This window comes from Zootoca vivipara, chromosome 1, assembly GCF_965207765.1.
Source record: "Zootoca vivipara chromosome 1, rZooViv2.hap1.1, whole genome shotgun sequence".
Taxonomy (NCBI): Eukaryota; Metazoa; Chordata; class Lepidosauria; order Squamata; family Lacertidae; genus Zootoca; species Zootoca vivipara.
Genome location: NC_142582.1, coordinates 109,686,291 through 109,702,599, shown reverse-complemented (window position 1 = coordinate 109,702,599; position 16,309 = coordinate 109,686,291). Strand labels below are relative to the sequence as shown.

General features: G+C 43.3%; 1 long non-coding RNA gene across 1 annotated transcript in view; it reads right to left on the bottom strand.

Moving 5' to 3' along the window:
- Nucleotides 1–848: 848 nt before the first annotated feature.
- The window catches only part of LOC118081307 (uncharacterized), a 39,097-nt gene continuing 23,636 nt past the window's right edge, over nt 849–16,309 (bottom strand). Inside the window, exon 3 of the long non-coding RNA XR_004692056.3 lies at nt 849–3,463. This is a non-coding gene — a long non-coding RNA (uncharacterized LOC118081307). The remainder of the gene's footprint in view (nt 3,464–16,309) is intronic.

The following is a 16,309-nucleotide window of genomic DNA, read 5'->3' as shown; positions in this document are numbered from 1 at the left end:
GGGAGACATTATACAACCTTGTCATACTCCTTTCCCCATTTTGAACCAATCAGTTGTTCCATATCCAGTTCTAACAGTAGCTTCTTGTCCCACATAGAGATTTCTCAGGAGACAGATGAGGTGATCAGGCACTCCCATTTCTTTAAGAACTTGCCATAGTTTGCTGTGGTCGACACAGTCAAAGGCTTTTGCATAGTCAATGAAGCAGAAGTAGACGTTTTTCTGGAACTCTCTAGCTTTCTCCATAATCCAGCGCATGTTTGCTATTTGGTCTCTGGTTCCTCTGCCCCTTCGAAATCCAGCTTGCACTTCTGGGAGTTCTCGGTCCACACATCAGATACTAATATCTCATAGCAAAGCACAGGATATATATGCATTTTGGATAACATTGTTTGAACACAGATTTTAAACCCAGTACTGAAAACACAGTGGGTGCACACAGTAAACAAGAGAGTGAATACCGCCTAAGGCAGAGGACAGACAGGCAATATTCATTTTTCTTTGGGAGATCTTCATGTTTTGCCACTTTATTCTTCTCTCTACAACCATGTGAAGAGTCCTGAAATGAAATGATAGATCCAGTGTCTAGCACAGGATCCATGGTCAAGAGAGATCAGGTGTGTGTGTGTGTACGTCTATTTGATATAAAATTCCGCTATGGGGTTATGGGAGCGATGGAGAACACTCTGTTTTACAATTGTGTAACATCCTTGAAAACACACATCTCCCTCACGGGCTTTGCTTCATTTCATCACTGTTCTTGACAGATGAGCGTGAAGTTTCCGTTGCCGCTTCAGGGAGAGGAATCAGCACCCAATCTCCGTGGTGTAGATTCTCCTGATTTCCCCTCTCAAATGTAATTAATGACGGTGCCTTTCAACCAGGACTCCCGGAGGGATTCTGTTTACAAATAAAAAGAGCAATATGTTGCTGCCTCGCCACTCTCCCTTCTGGCTACCCATTCTTCTTCCCAGACATGCTTGGCAGTATTGGCTTCATTTTCAATTCATAATTGGAGGAGGCTTTAAAAAAAGAAGCCTTTAAGACGTACATAGCTGGCCCCTGGCTCCTAAACCTCTGCCAAGAGGGACTGGATCAACTAAAGGCATTAGCTTGCTCCAGAGAACCAGAGCTTGGTTTGCTCCAGATTAAATTCCATTCCCTTTTGAATTTCTTAACAGAGGTGCTCTATTGCCTGATAAACAGAAAGCCAACAGGTGCAGGTCATCCCAGTAAGCAGAGGCTGTGGTGTGAGAAGTTGTATCTGATGAATTTCAACATGCCATAAAGAAGATAGAAGGAAAATAAAGAAATTCCTTCAGTAGCACCTTAAAGACCAACTAAGTTTTTATTTTGGTATGAGCTTTCGTGTGCATGCACACTTCTTCAGATCAGATAGAAGGACATTGCAGTATTCTACTAATGAGTCCCAACAGCCCTAGGATTTCTGATTGTATTACAGGACTCCTCCCTCTTCCCTCATGCCTTCTTCAAATCTACTCCGGGGGTTGGAGAAACCCCAGAACAGGTTTAGGGAGGCATGGGAAGTTCTATTTTGCAAGCAGAAATCTCTATGCTGTTGGAACAATTGTATTTGTTGAAGGTGGTAAACTACAGTCCTACCTCGGTTTAAGTACGCCTCGGTTTGAGTATTTTCAGTTTAAGTACTCCGCGGACCTGTCTGAAACAGATTAATCCACTTTCCATTACTTTCAATGGGAAAGTTCGCTACAGGTTAAGTACGCTTCAGGTTAAGTACGGACTTCCAGAACCAATTGTGTTTATAAACCGAGGTACCACTGTACTGAAGTTCCGGAAGAGAAATACTGGAGTAGGGGGATACCAGCTGCTACTCCCTGAAGTCTTTGGATCCTTGGCTGTGTTTCAACAAAAGGTTTCACCATAATGTATCCTTTGTATTATCATAATGCTCCTTTGCTAGGAGGAAAAGTAATACCTTTGAAACCTTTCCCTGCAGAATAGATATTAAAGACATAGGAATAGGCTATTCAAGACTAATAAAGCGGGACAAGGTCACCTAAGAAATTAGGAGGCGCACCAACCAATCTCAGTAGAGAGCACAACTATATCTCTGCCACTTTGGTGTTTTCAGTCTAATTGGCTACCTTGTGGTGAAAAATGCACACTGGACATGACAGACCGAAACACCTATCTATTAGATTATACTTGATTAATGGAAGCATCTATAACTTATGTGCAAAGTCTGCGACTTCTTGTTTCTTAAAGGTTATAGCTGCCAATGGATTAAGTGCAGCTGGGTAGTTAGTGTGAATTATGTATCTTCTTGTGAGTTTGTTTCCAGCATGTGAAGATCCTGTGTGCGAAAAGAGATGCTCTTTAGACCCAACTGTTGTGAGCCAAGCTTGAATCTGGGAGTATAAATTCCATCTTCAGCTTGCAAAGCAGCTGGTTGTGACCTTAAAAATAAAGTCACCATCGGCTTAGGGTCAGGGTACCTAATGTGACTCTGCTTATAAGAGAACAGCCTTAGCACATTGGCAGAACACCTGTTTTGCAGGCAGATGGTTCTAAGATCAGCCCCTGGCATCTACAGATAGAGTTGGGAGATACCCTTGTCCTGGAGAGCCGCTGTCAGTCAGTACTGTAGACAGTATTGAGTTAGATGGAGCAATGCTCTGACTTGGTATAAAAAGGCAGCTTTGTGCTGGCTTGGGCTGTTGGGAGTCGACGTTCAGAACATCTGGAGAGCAGCAGGTTGGTGAAAGCTGGTATAGAACATAGGCATGCCTGTGATATCTTGAAAAAGATTGTGGCTTTTCCGTTTGTTTGAGAAGCTACACTAAGCTAAACTTTGCATCAGGCTTCCCAATTGAGGTGTTTACAGCTGTGGTAACTGTTTGTGGTTCTGCTTGGTGACAGTAACAGGCAGGCCTGGTGTCTGTGCAGACTCTATTGAAAGTTGCATCTCCTTTATTTGTGGCATTTCCTGGCTTTCACTTCTCTTTCAAGACGAAAAAGGAGACAGCATTGAGAAAGTCAGCAAAATCGCACCCAAAACCTTGGATTTCTTGGCTCACCTCATCAGCTGATTTTTGAGTAGGTCATTGTATTGCATCCCAAGAACTGTGCCCTACTGTTTTAGGATAGTTTGTTCTTTTTCTGTGTGATTGAAACCATCTGGCCATCCATCATCATGTCATCCCAAGGCTTTACTCAGCTGGTGACTATTTTCTTGCCTTGCTGAGAAGGCTGTGTTGACCGATTCTTGTCTGGTTTCAAGAGAAGCCTTTTCTGGCATTCCAGAATTCTCTTCTCCTGATGAAGATACTCTCAGCATTTGGATGCTGGATGTCAAATCCAGCAATCAAGGAATGGGAAGCTTTGCTTCGGCTTTGATCCTTACTCGATACCCCAAATACAGAGTTATCTGTTTCATTTGAAGATGTTATCCAAGTGCCTTTGCATTTGTCATCGTCTGCAACTGGGAAGGGAGGAGACACAATACCTTTAGTGTGACATATGATCTAAAATAAACTATGATCCCTTTTACCTGCACTGGGTTGGAGTCAAATGATTTACTGCAGTGATGAATGCACTGCAATTACAGAATTGCCTTATTATTTAGTACCACTTTGTGGAAATGTTGCCCAAAGTGCTCTCCGCATATTCTTTATAGAAGGTTATTATTTGAATGAATTTTCAGCAAAGTTCCACTGGCAAGTTCTACAGAGTGAATCAAAGGCTGCAAACCTTGAAGTAAGAAACTACATTAAACCCAAAGGGACTTATTTGTGCATAGAAACACATACGAACTGAATGCCTCCTGTCCATCTAACTGTCATATAGCTAACATGAACCCCACGACTAAGAAAATATTCTGATGTATTTTAGTTGGTGTTGTATTCATACTCAACATATATTTTGTTTCCATGGAAGAATGTTTTCTTCAGTATTGATTCATGTGGTCTGCATTTAGAAATGGGGGATTTAAATCATCTGCCTTAAACAAACCCCGTTATGCTACATAGGTTACCATTAAATTCATTGGAAATCATCAAGTTCCATCTGTTTTATTAAAAAAAGAAAGAAATAATAAGGCTTGCCTTTTTTGTTATACTGCATATTGGCACAGGTTCCAACTACCAAGGGGCTTAACCTAGAAAACTATATTTATTGCCATCATCAAGCTAGTAACTGCAGAGGAAAAAAAAATAAGAACATACATCTGAGTTAAGAATGCAAGAACATTGGATCAGGCCAATGGTTCATCAAGCCCAGCATCCAGTTCTCACAGTGGCCAAACAGATGCCTGTAGGAAACCTGCAAGCAGGATCAGAGCACAAGAGCACTCTCTGCTCCTGTAGTTTCCTGCAACTGGTACTCAGAAACATTACTGCCTCTAAGTGTGGAAGCAGAACATATCCACTACGGCTATTAACCACTGATAGCCTTCTGTTCTGAGAATTTCTCCACTCTTTAAAGCTATCTAAGTTGTTAGCTATCACTGTCTCCTGTGGGAGTGAGTTCCATAGTTTAACTATGTGCTGTGTGAATAAATCTGTCCCGAATTTTCCAGCATTTGGCTTCATTGGATGTCCATGACTTCTAATGTGGGTAGAGAGAGATACTTTTCTCTACCCACTTTCTCTACTCCACACATAATTTTATAAACTTCTATTATGTCGCTTTTAGCTCACCTTTTGAATGGGTAGAACTACTACCGTATTTACGCGAATCTAATGCACCATCAAATCTATTTCGCACCTCAATTTTCAAAACATTGAAACAAAAGAAGTATCTGCTGGTGAATGTAAAAGCACCATCAAATTGAATGTGCATCCTAATTTTCTCGACGTAATTTGGCAAAAAAATGTGTGCATTATATTCAATTAAATACGGTATAAGCTGAGGCACACAAAAGCACAAAATTTGCACACACACACCTCTGTTCTTCATGCGGAATGGGTCAGTGCAGCTAGCAGTTAACCAGAACGTTGGTGGTTCAAGCCCACTCTGTGGGCAGGATTCCTGCATTACAGAGAGCTGGAGCCTCCAGGCCACTTACAACTCTGCAAATCTAAGATACTATGACTCTAGGTTTTCATGCAACCACTTTCCACTGCCAAAGAGCCAGGCTGATGTTCATCGGAGGTTAAACTTTTCAGCACATAAAAAAAAAACAACTCAAAGAAATCTTATTTTCTCTCTCTCTTCATCATATGCTAGGGACCACTGATATTTCCTGGAGCGCGGTCCAAGAACTACTCATTCATTAGAACTGAAATGACCTTTTTAATTATACAGTATGTATATGATTTTCTTTTGGCTTTAAAACAAAAACATGGCTGTAAATCATTTTGGGGACTTTCTGAGTGGGAAGCTATGTATAAATTTAATAAACCTAAACCCTTGGTTGGAAGTCTTATGTCTCTTTATGCAAACTCTTCATGTCTAAAAACACACACCTAAGCACAGCTGTGCCATTCAGAGGCTTTCTGGGAAGCCCAGTGCAGAAGTCAAGTGGTGGGTTTAGCAACTGTCATTAACCCTATATATTCCCTATGCCTATTGTCATCCCTACTATTACAGTGGAGCTGAGTGTGTGATCAAATCATAAGATTGTCCCCATACATTTCATGTATCACCAGCCTTGACGTTTGGGGTGATTTCTTCACCTATACTCTATATTCATATCTACTTGGTGCTATCTACTATCTACCCACTTTGATTCACTGGTTTATTGGGAAATTCCCAATGGTTGTTTGCCAATCCTTTAGAGAATATTTTCCAGTTCACTAGTTTTGATTAGAATCTAGCTGACTTACTGCTGCCCTCTCACTCAAGCTTTTCCTATTCCTATTCCTCCAGTAATTGCAACCACTAAAGGTATTTTAATGAACATCATCAACACCAAGTAAAACTTAACCTCCATGGTGAACAGCACTGTGCTCTGATTGCTTTATATGAAGGTTGAAAGAAGATACAAAATACTATATGTACTCAGAACATGAGCTTTCAATGGTGTACCAGAGAAGGAATGCTGGTTTATTTGATTCAAATATGTATGCCCTACCCTTCAAATATTCAAGAACTATACAACAATAATGAAGTTACAGGTAGGTAGCCATGTTGGTCTGAGTCGAAGCAAAATAAAAAAATTCCTTCAGTAGCACCTTAAAGACCAAGTAAGTTTTTATTTTGGTATGAGCTTCCGTGTGCATGCACACTTCTTCAGATACACTGGAAGAAGTGTGCATGCACACGGAAGCTCATACCAAAATAAAAACTTACTTGGTCTTTAAGGTGCTACTGAAGGAACAATAATGAGAACGCCATCAGAAATGATAAAATCTGCAACAGATAAAATATGAACATAATTAAAAACCAGGCAATGGAGAAAACACCAACAATGCCATACTGTTAAAATGTCTGTGAGATTAAAGAAAGGTCTTTTGCCTGGTACTGAAATTACAAGTACAGTAGCTGGTAAGTAAGCCTCCTTGGTGAGAGTATCCCATAATCAGGAAAGCAGAAATGAAAAGGCTTGTTTGCTAACTAGTCACCTGATATACCCGTGACAATGAGCATACTCAAAGAAGGGCCTCTGTGGATGATCTTAAAACACCATAGCTACTAAGTACCCAGCGGAGAAATCCGGGATTGGCAGCCATACGACACCGGAAGTTGCATAGCCGCAACTTCCGGTGTCACTTGGCCCATCTATGGGCACTGAAAATGGCTGGCGCTGGTGCCGGAAGTCGCGTCTACGCATGTCCAGAAGTGTGTGAACGCAACTTCTGGTGTCGGCGCCGGCCATTTTCGGTGCCCATAGATGGGCAAAGCGACACTGGAAGTTGTGTCTACGCACTTCGGGACATGCGTAGACGCGACTTCCGGCGCCCACCATTTTCTGGTGCCCATAGATGGGCAAAGCGACACCAGAAAAATGGCCGCCGACAGGAACAAAACTAAGGGAAATTAACGGGAGAGGAGCAGGAATGGGAGACCTCTGGGAAACGGTAAGTAAAAACGGGGGTTTCCCGGGAAATACGGGGTACTTGGCAGCTATGTAAAACACTGGCTCATACGGAGAAAGGTGGTCCAACTCTTGGTCCCAAGCCATGAAAGTCTTTAAAAGAGAATCACCAAACATGGACCCAGTGCAGATGTTTTCACACAGGTGAGATGGGTCCCTGACAACCCATCCAATTTAGCACTCCTGCAATGACAGTTTCAGAACCATCTTCCACAGCAGCACCATGTATTATACATTTCAGTAGTTCAACCTGGAGGTACCCAGGATATGGATAACTAAGGCAAAGCTGTCTTAAAACAGACCAGCTAGGCCACAGTCTGACAAAACAATCCTTATGTCATTGTTGTTGTTCTTTAGGCATTTAGTTGTGTCCAACTCTTTGTGACCCCATGGACCAGAGCACGCCAGGCACTCCTGTCCTGCACCGCCTCCCGCAGCTTGATCAAACTCATGTCCGTAGCTTCGAGACCTTATGTCATTACGGATACATAAATAATAAGTGAATATAATATTTTAGGAAATGCTTCAAAACATTTGTGCACACATTGTCAAACAATGGAACATAAAGTGTTCGTTGCTTGGAAGCGTAGGACCCTGTGAAACTCAGCTTCCAATGAAAATACTGTTTGACTGGGGAAAACATGTGAGTAATATGACCTGTGACTGTTCTTAGATAACAGAAGACATAGGAAAGGAAATATGTTGTCTCATTGACGGTATGCTTGAGTCCATGTGCTGACCACTTTCCTGCTACTCTCTGTGACATCTCTCCTTCCTCAGAAATAAATGGGAAATAAATAAAAAGGCAGCCCAAAGTCATTATTCTCAACTGCCAGCTAGCACAATTATGACATTTTGTAAGATATGTCAGTTCCCCTGAAATGTAAAAGCTAGCAGTACATAGTGGTAGGGCCCTGCATTCATTTACAGTACACTTTAAAAGCTTTGCCGGATACAAGATCAATAGCTTCATTTTCAAATGAAGGGGAAAACAAAGGAAAAAAAGTTATCATTTGCTTTGCATTTCTCCCTAATGAGTGGCCTTGAGCAAACGTGCATTAGCTCTACTTTTTCTTCAAAAGCCAGCTTGTAATGTTTAGAAATATAGTTTGAAGCTTCTGCGTTGTGACAGGAAATGTAACCAAAAGCTTCAGTCCTGAAAGCCAAATAAACAGTGCCTGGATGATTACATTTGGGGGCTTTTGTGTAAATTTCATTCACATGAACTGAGCAACTCAGAAACTACTGTAAAAAAAAAAACCAAAAACCAACCCCAAACTAGCCCCCTCTTCCGTTACTAGATATTGTCAACCAAAGAGGAACTCTCTAAATTAAAATCAGGGCTTAGAACCACTCAGTTCTCACCATCCTGCATCATTTGCCATGCCCCTGTTTTGAGCCATTAATTCAAGGCAGATTTATTCCACAGAAACACTGAAATATAGTGGAGGCAAGAGGCGCAAGGCTATATTTAGAATTTGTTTTGGAATGCTAGACAGAATTATGGATTTTTTTCACTGTCTTAAGACTGTGGCCCCATCTGCACTACACATTTAAAGCACTTTAAGCAGTCATGACTTTCCCCCCAAAGAATCCTGTAAGGTTTGATAAACTGTAGTTTGGTAAAAGCCCTGGGAGTTGTTAGGAGACCCCTATGCCCCTCATATAACAGAGGAGGGCTGTGAGGTTTTCTGGGTTAGCCCCCCCCCCCCACTGCCTGTGGTCATGGCAAATCATCACATCCTTTTGCATGTTCAGACAGTGTGGGAAGGGGATGCTGATTTGTCTATGGTGTGGAGGATCTCTGTTGTTTGTTTATTTAATGGTTCATTGATATCTTCTTCTTTGTTCTTCTTTGGTGATCACTCATAGCCAAGTAAGATTGTCTTCCATGAACACGGTCTTAACAATGAGTACATAAGTGACTGTGGAGGCCAATTCTGGTTCCACACGTCCTTCCACTTCTGGTTCTACACGTCCTTCCACAGTGGTTTCTGGGCGGGAGTTAATAATAGTGAGGGTTTGCCAAGCGTGCCTTCCTCTTAGCACGTTCCTCCCTTTCATCCTGAGTTCAAGCATCTTCAAAGTCCATGACACCTTTGGTAAAGGCTGTTCTCCAGTTGGAGCGCTCACAATCCAATGTTTCCCAATTGTCAGTGTTTATACTATATTTTTTACGGTTTGCCTTGGGAGAGTCTTCAAACCTCTTTTGTAGGCCATCAGCATTACCCTTTCCATTTTTAAGTATGGAATAGAGTAGTTGCTTTGGAAAGACGATAACCGGGCATCTGAACAACATGACCAGTCCAATGAAGTTGATGTTGAAGTTCACCAAGGAGATGGTGCGCATGGTTCTCCTCTCCATTTTTATCTGTGCAACAACCATGCGAGATAGATTAGGCTGCAACACTGGGTGACTGGCCCAAAGTCACCCAGTGAATTTCACAGCTGAGTGGAGATTTGAATCCTGGTCTCCCAGGTCCTTGTCCAGCATTCTAACTGCTATACCACACTCATCACATGTTCTGATCTAGGTATGTGGCACATGTCAGTGTGGTGTAATGGTTAGTGTTGGACTAGGAACTGGGAGAGGAGGGTTTAAATCTCCACTCAGCCACGAAGCTCTCAGGGTCACCGTCTCTTAGCCGAACCTACCTCATCGGTGGGTGGTAACAACAACAACAACAACAACCACAGTACACAATGGTGGCAGACCACACAACCTTGTGACTCCCTTACAACTTTATTGAAGGTGATTTGAAAACTCCTTGTGTCAACTCTCCTAATGTACAAATTTGTAGGTGTAACTGCACCCCCCACCTCCCCCAAAACCCACCATTATACCTGAGGAATACATTGTTCGCAGTTTCAAATTTGATGCTAAAGCACAATAATGCCTTGGCTTTGCTTACAGATCTCCAATAGCCCTCAGGGACTCCAGGCTCACTTACAATGGTAATCAAACATTTGTCACCTTGTATCATAAGGCATCCTCCAGTTGTGATTCTTACAAAGTGGTGGTAAGTAGTGATTGACTAGTATTTTCAGGCTATGCTGCTTGATGAAAGAGGGGAAAATATCTAGCAGGAACGACATGACTGCTTTCCTCACCCGCATGTCACCAAGCAGCTTTAGAAAGGAAAAAGAAAGTCAACAAAAACAATTAAAATTCCTTTCACTCACTTTAGGACCTTTGGAAAACAAATCGCTCAAAAGTGGAAGTTTTATTTGGGGCTCATGATGAACAATGGCATACAAAATAGTTCCATTGCTACTTTATGCTCCCATTACCTTAATCCTGAATGCCATTCATCAGTTTCATTAATTGAATCAATGGAAAGAAAGGGCAATAAAAACACAGGATGGATCCATAACTCAGTGATGGAACCTATAACACACCACACTTTTATCCTGAAAAGCTTTTTTTTTTAAAAAAAAGTCAGTAGCATGAGAGCCTGCATTAGCTTTTTTTGGATTAATGAAATAAACTGGGGACAGAGCTGTAAATAACTCAGACACCTGAACAGGGACACCAAATAGGGCGAACCGCCAGCACCACACAGATCTTTTAAAAGTTCTTTTCGAAAACATATTATAAGGCATTTTGGTCCTGGTATGTTGCATAAAGTACATACCAGTACATACCTTGATGGATATATGTTTCGAAAGCCTAAAAAGAAAATAAGTGTGACATTTGTCACAGTAGCCACAATACAGCAAAGCAAGAAAATGTAGAGAGAAGGGAATGTCTGACCTGAAGTGAAACATAATGTCAGGCTGGCTCTTGAGAGTGTAGAGTGAAAGGGGGGGAGGTCTATGTTGGAGCTGTGAAAGCTACCCAACCATTGAAAAACTAGGGCTTAAGTTCTATTTTGAGTCCATGCAGAATGGAGGGTGTCTTGGAGATGAGTGATTTGTCATAACACTTATATTCCCAGTTTATTTCCTATTAAGCTCTTGTTTATTTCCCATTTTATTTACCTTGCTCAGTTGCTAGTTGGAAGAATATAATCAGTGAGAAGTGACTTACCCGGTTACTTGTGTTCATTTCTTGAGTCCAAAGTTTATGTTACTATTGTTTACAGGGAAACAAATTCTTTTTTGTGGGACATCATAAAATCATAGAATGGTAGAGCTGGAATGGACCCAAGGGTCATCTAGTCCAACCCTCCAACAATGCAGAAATATCAGCTAAAGCATCCATGACAGAAGGCCATCCAACCTCTGCTTACAGACTTCTAATGAAGCTGAGTCCATAACATAGCTGCCAAGTCTCCTGCTGAAAAATGTGGGATCAGCAGCGGCGTGGCACCGGAAGTCGCCATGCATAGAAGCAACTTCCGGTGCCAGTGCTGCCCGATTTCTGGTGCCCATACATGGGTAGCGCAGTGCCGGAAGTCACTTCTACGCATGTCCGGACATGCATAGAAGCAACTTCCGGTGCCACTTTGCCCAATTTACAGTGCCCAGACATGGGTAGCGCGGCACCGGAAGTCGCTTCTACGCATGTCATGCGTAGAAGTGACTTCCAGTGCCGCTCTGCCCATGCCTGGAAATCGGGGGGTGTCAGGACCCAAAATGGAGCCTCCCTGGCAGGTAGGAAATCCGGGGGATTTACGGGATTTTTTCCAATCCGGGCTGCCAGCGGGAAACGTTTTAAAATACGGGGGTTTCCCGTGAAAAATGGGAGACTTGGCAGCTATGGTCCGTAACCTCCCGAGGCTTTGATAATCTTGGTCATCCTCCTCTGCACATGTTCCAGCTTATCAATATCCTTCTTAAATTGTAGGGCCCAGAACTGGACACAGTATTCCAGGTATGGTCTGACCAAGGAAGAACAGAGCGGTCCTCCTGTTACTTGATCTGGACACTATACTTCTGTTGATGCCTAGGAGAGGATTCACTGTTTTGTTGCTGCATCGCACCATTGACTCATGTTAAGCTTGTGGACTGCTGGTCCATGGGGTCATGAAGAGTCGGACACGACTAAATGACTAAACAACAACAAAGCTTGTGGACTAGAGCCCCTCACTGCAGTACGAAGACCCACTGGAGTCCGTTGAAGCTGAGGCAGACCCCCTCAGGCCTTTCAGAGGGCGTGACAGGCCCCACCGGGCCTCCTCCCATGATGTGGGCTGTGGAATATTGAGGGGGCTCAGCCCCCTTATTGAAAATGGGTGGAGGGGCTCATCCGCCATGGCCCTGCATGTATGGCGCCCCTGACAGGACACAGTGCCCAAGGCCCTTCATCTTCCTGCCCTCATAGTTGCTTGCTATAAATTGAAGGCAGTGTTAATTAAAGTTTGCTGACAATACTAGATTACTGTGCTGATCTTTACATAACGTATTAGGAGCACAGGAAGCTTCATCAATGCCTGCCAGTACATGTTTGAGATAAGAACTAGAGTAGGGTCAAGGAAGTTCATTTAGGAATATATATTATATCAAGTGATACCAGTTGTGCTGATGCCATGATCTTTGGAATGTTGTTGTTGTTGTTGTTGTTGTTGTTTAGTCATTTAGTCGTGTCCGACTCTTCGTGACCCCATGGACCATAGCACGCCAGGCACTCCTGTCTTGCACTGCCTCCCGCAGACTGCAGTTTGGTCAAACTCATGTTCGTAGCTTTGAGAACACTGTCCAACCATCTCGTCCTCTGTCGTCCCCTTCCTAGTGCCCTCAATCTTTCCCAACACCAGGGTCTTTTCCAAGGATTCTTCTCTTCTCATGAGGTGGCCAAAGTATTGGAGCCTCAGCTTCAGGATCTGTCCTTCCAGTGAGCACTCAGGGCTGATTTCCTTCAGAATGGATAGGTTTGATCTTCTTGTAGTCCATGGGACTCTCAAGAGTCTCCTCCAGCACCATGGTTATTCTTTGGAATAACCATGTATAAAGCTCAAATTGGCCATGCACCATTGAGTTATGGCTTGAACTGCTCCCAATGGACCCCATTTGGCCATTGGTAGATTGCACTATGGCCCATCAGCCCCATGGTGAGCTTGTGGGCAGAAAGCACCAACCTCCCAGATCCCTCATACCATCTTAAACTTTTCCCACCACAAAGAGGTGTGTGAACTTGAAGAGGAATGCTGTTCTTGAGGTCACAGGCCTGAAAGGCCTCTGGTTGCCTTCACACATATTGTATTCCTTCCTTTGTTGTTGAACCTCTGGGTTTCGTGCACCCCACCTGGGTTGCTTAACAAACTTTCATTTTCAGAGTTTGGGCAAACTGCCTACCTTTTCACACACTTAATAAAACCAGACAGAGGGAACTTCAGACTTAAAAGGCAAAGAAAGAAGTGGGGGAGGGATTGCTTATGGAAAAAATAACACCGGGTTGTTATTCTAAAGCAGGCTGACATTTGTTTTCAATATGGACCTTGCATATAGCATGGAAAATTGAAATGGTAGTTTTCTTCGAAAGCAGCAGTGCTGTGAGAATGAATGGAAAAGGTGATTCAAGCCTGCAAAGAATATCCGGTGTACAACAGCATTTTGATCTGAGTAATTTCCAAGCCATTACTCTGCTCTCCTCGGTTGCATATTTTTTTCTCCGGGGTAAAATAAACCAGGCTAATAATTGCTACAGCCAGGCTACAAGCCTTCCATTCCCTCCCATAAGTGCAAACACTTTATTTTGTATTTTTCCCCTCCTTAAATGAAAGCTATTTTAACACCAGCGCTGCAGGTAATGCCACTGTTATTTTATCCAGTGCCTGATTTTAGTGTAAGCCAAAGGCTATGGTCGTGCCTCTGCAGTAATGCCAGGAAATGAATAGAAAGTGCAGCATCTTGTACCAGTGAGGGGAAATAGCTCTGTGAGGGAATGGGGGGAAATGAGAGCCCGCTGGTCTCTTTCCCTCTGCAGTAAAAAGTTCTTTTATTTCCTAATTTCTGTTTGTTTTTATTGTTCATATCAGTTTTCTGAGTTAAAGTGGAAGTGCTCCCAGCAATACAACATGTAGGCTTCATATCAAAGAAACAAAATCTAAAATACGGGGAAGGGGACAAGGGAACCCATCAGAAGGAAGGCCACAGTCTGAGATGAGCATTCTATGGTTCAGCTGCTTTGTTGAGTTACTTTCTGTACACACCGTTTCTGGTACCATCAGGACAGGACTTGGGCTCTCTGGGCAGGGAGGACGGGCCTTCTAACAACTCTCACCACCTTTCACAAACTACAGTTCCCAGGATTCTTGGGTGGAATCTTGTGGCTGCTTAATAGTGCTGGTTTGAATGTGACCTCAGAGAAGTGAGACATGCCAATTATTTATAAGGGGGAGGGAGGTACATATGGCAATTAAATCAGGGGGTCTAAAATTATCTAACTGCACTTCTAAAAAATGCAGAAAAGGGCTTTTCCCCATCCAACCCACCATAATCTTGCTTTATATGGGATGGCATATAATAGGAGCCTAGAGCCGTGTGGCATAGAGCAGAGGTGAGAGGAAAGCTTCATGGCTCAGAGGCACAGGTGGGTTAAGCAACAGTCGCACACTTTGTCATTGTATAGCTGCCTAGTTTCTCCATACATTCACATAGCCCTCTCATTCTTCCATCCTGACAAGCAGGAGATACAGGAGAGTCTCACAGCAGGAAGGATGCATGATGCAAGTGGGATGTTTAACCTGAGGAATATTTATGGGTTTTTTATTTTTGCTGTTTACTTATGTTTGATTCCACGTCCATTTTTAATAAGATTATATTAAGATTGTGAAAGGTTTGGCTGAGCCTATGGGAGATGAGCAAGGTTATCAAAGCAATATAACAAGGATGCATAATCTGGGTAATGGCTTCCATTGCCCATTGCAAATTCTTTCCGTGGCTGCCTGCTGTTTTGTATTTCGCTATGCAGAGTAATCCCCCCCCTCCCTTCATAAGTATGAAGATGCTACACTGCTGAGACTATTGCTGGTTTAAATAGCTCTCGGCTGTCAAGCTTGTCCAAGATTCCACAGGGGCCAATTGCTGTCATGTTTAGAGTGCATTAAAAAGCTTGATTCATTTTGCTTTCTCTGTGTATGTGAATCCTTCATCTCTCTCAGACGGGGCCTGTCATTTCAGTTCCAGGCCAGTTTATATATATTAGACCCCCTACACACACACACACACACACACACACACACACACACACACCACTCCAATGTTCTTCAGTAGTTCTCAGAGTAGTAGCAATTCATCTTTTTAATTTGGGTTTTCTATCATTCCTTCCACTCAAGGGTACCATCTTGACCCATGTTTCAGGAGGGGTTTAGTCAAGATACGTACAGGTTCTGTGGCAAAGGTGGGGAACCTGTTCAGTTGTAGTTGTTGTGGCTCTCCCAAGTCCCATCACACTCAGGTCAAGGGCGATGGGGTTTGTAGTCCAGCAGCAGTTGGAAGGCCAAAGGTTAGCTGCTATTGGCTGGAAGGCTGTATTTAGGGGTGGCACATCCCGATTCACCACTTGTGGCGAAACAGGATGTGCCACCCTGCTGCTGGTATTTCCTGCACTGCCCATGCCGCTGCCACCAGCAGAGGTAGAGGGCCAGGCAGGGCACCCACAGGGGCGCCACCTAATGGCTGCACCAGCCCTGCCTGTATTGACTATAAAAACAAACGGAAAGGAACACTGCTATCCTATGCATGTCTGGTGTTTTGGACAGCCAGAGTGACCAATGGTCAGGGATGATGGAAGTTGCAGTCCAGCAATTTCTGAAAGGCTACAAATTCCCAATCCCTAGTATTAACGGCCCCCTTCATGGATCAATGCCTTCTCATGGCGAAGGGGCTTGAATAACTCAGAGAAGCTATGAGCTATGCCATGCAGGGCCACCCAAGATGGACAGGTCATAATGGAGAGTTTTGACTAAACGTGATCCACCTGGAGAAGGAACTGGCAAGCCACTCCAGTATCCCTGCCAAGAAAACTCCATGGACAAAGACAACAGGCATATAAAAGTTATGACGCTGGAAGATGAGCCCCTCAGGTCGGAAGGCGTCCAACATGCTACTGAGGAAGAGCGGAGGACAAGTACAAGTAGATTCAGAGCTGATGAAGCGGCTGGGCCAAAGCCGAAAGGTCGCTCAGTTGCGGATATGCCTGGAAGCGAAAGGAAAGTCCGATGCTGTAAAGAAAAATATTGCATAGGAACCTGGAATGTAAGAACCATGTATAATGGTAAGCTGGATGTGGTCAAAAAGGAGATGGCAAGAATAAATATTGACATCCTGGGCATCAGTGAACAAAAATGGAAGGGAATGGGCGAATTCAGTTCGGGTGACTATCATATCTACTACTGTGGGCAAGAA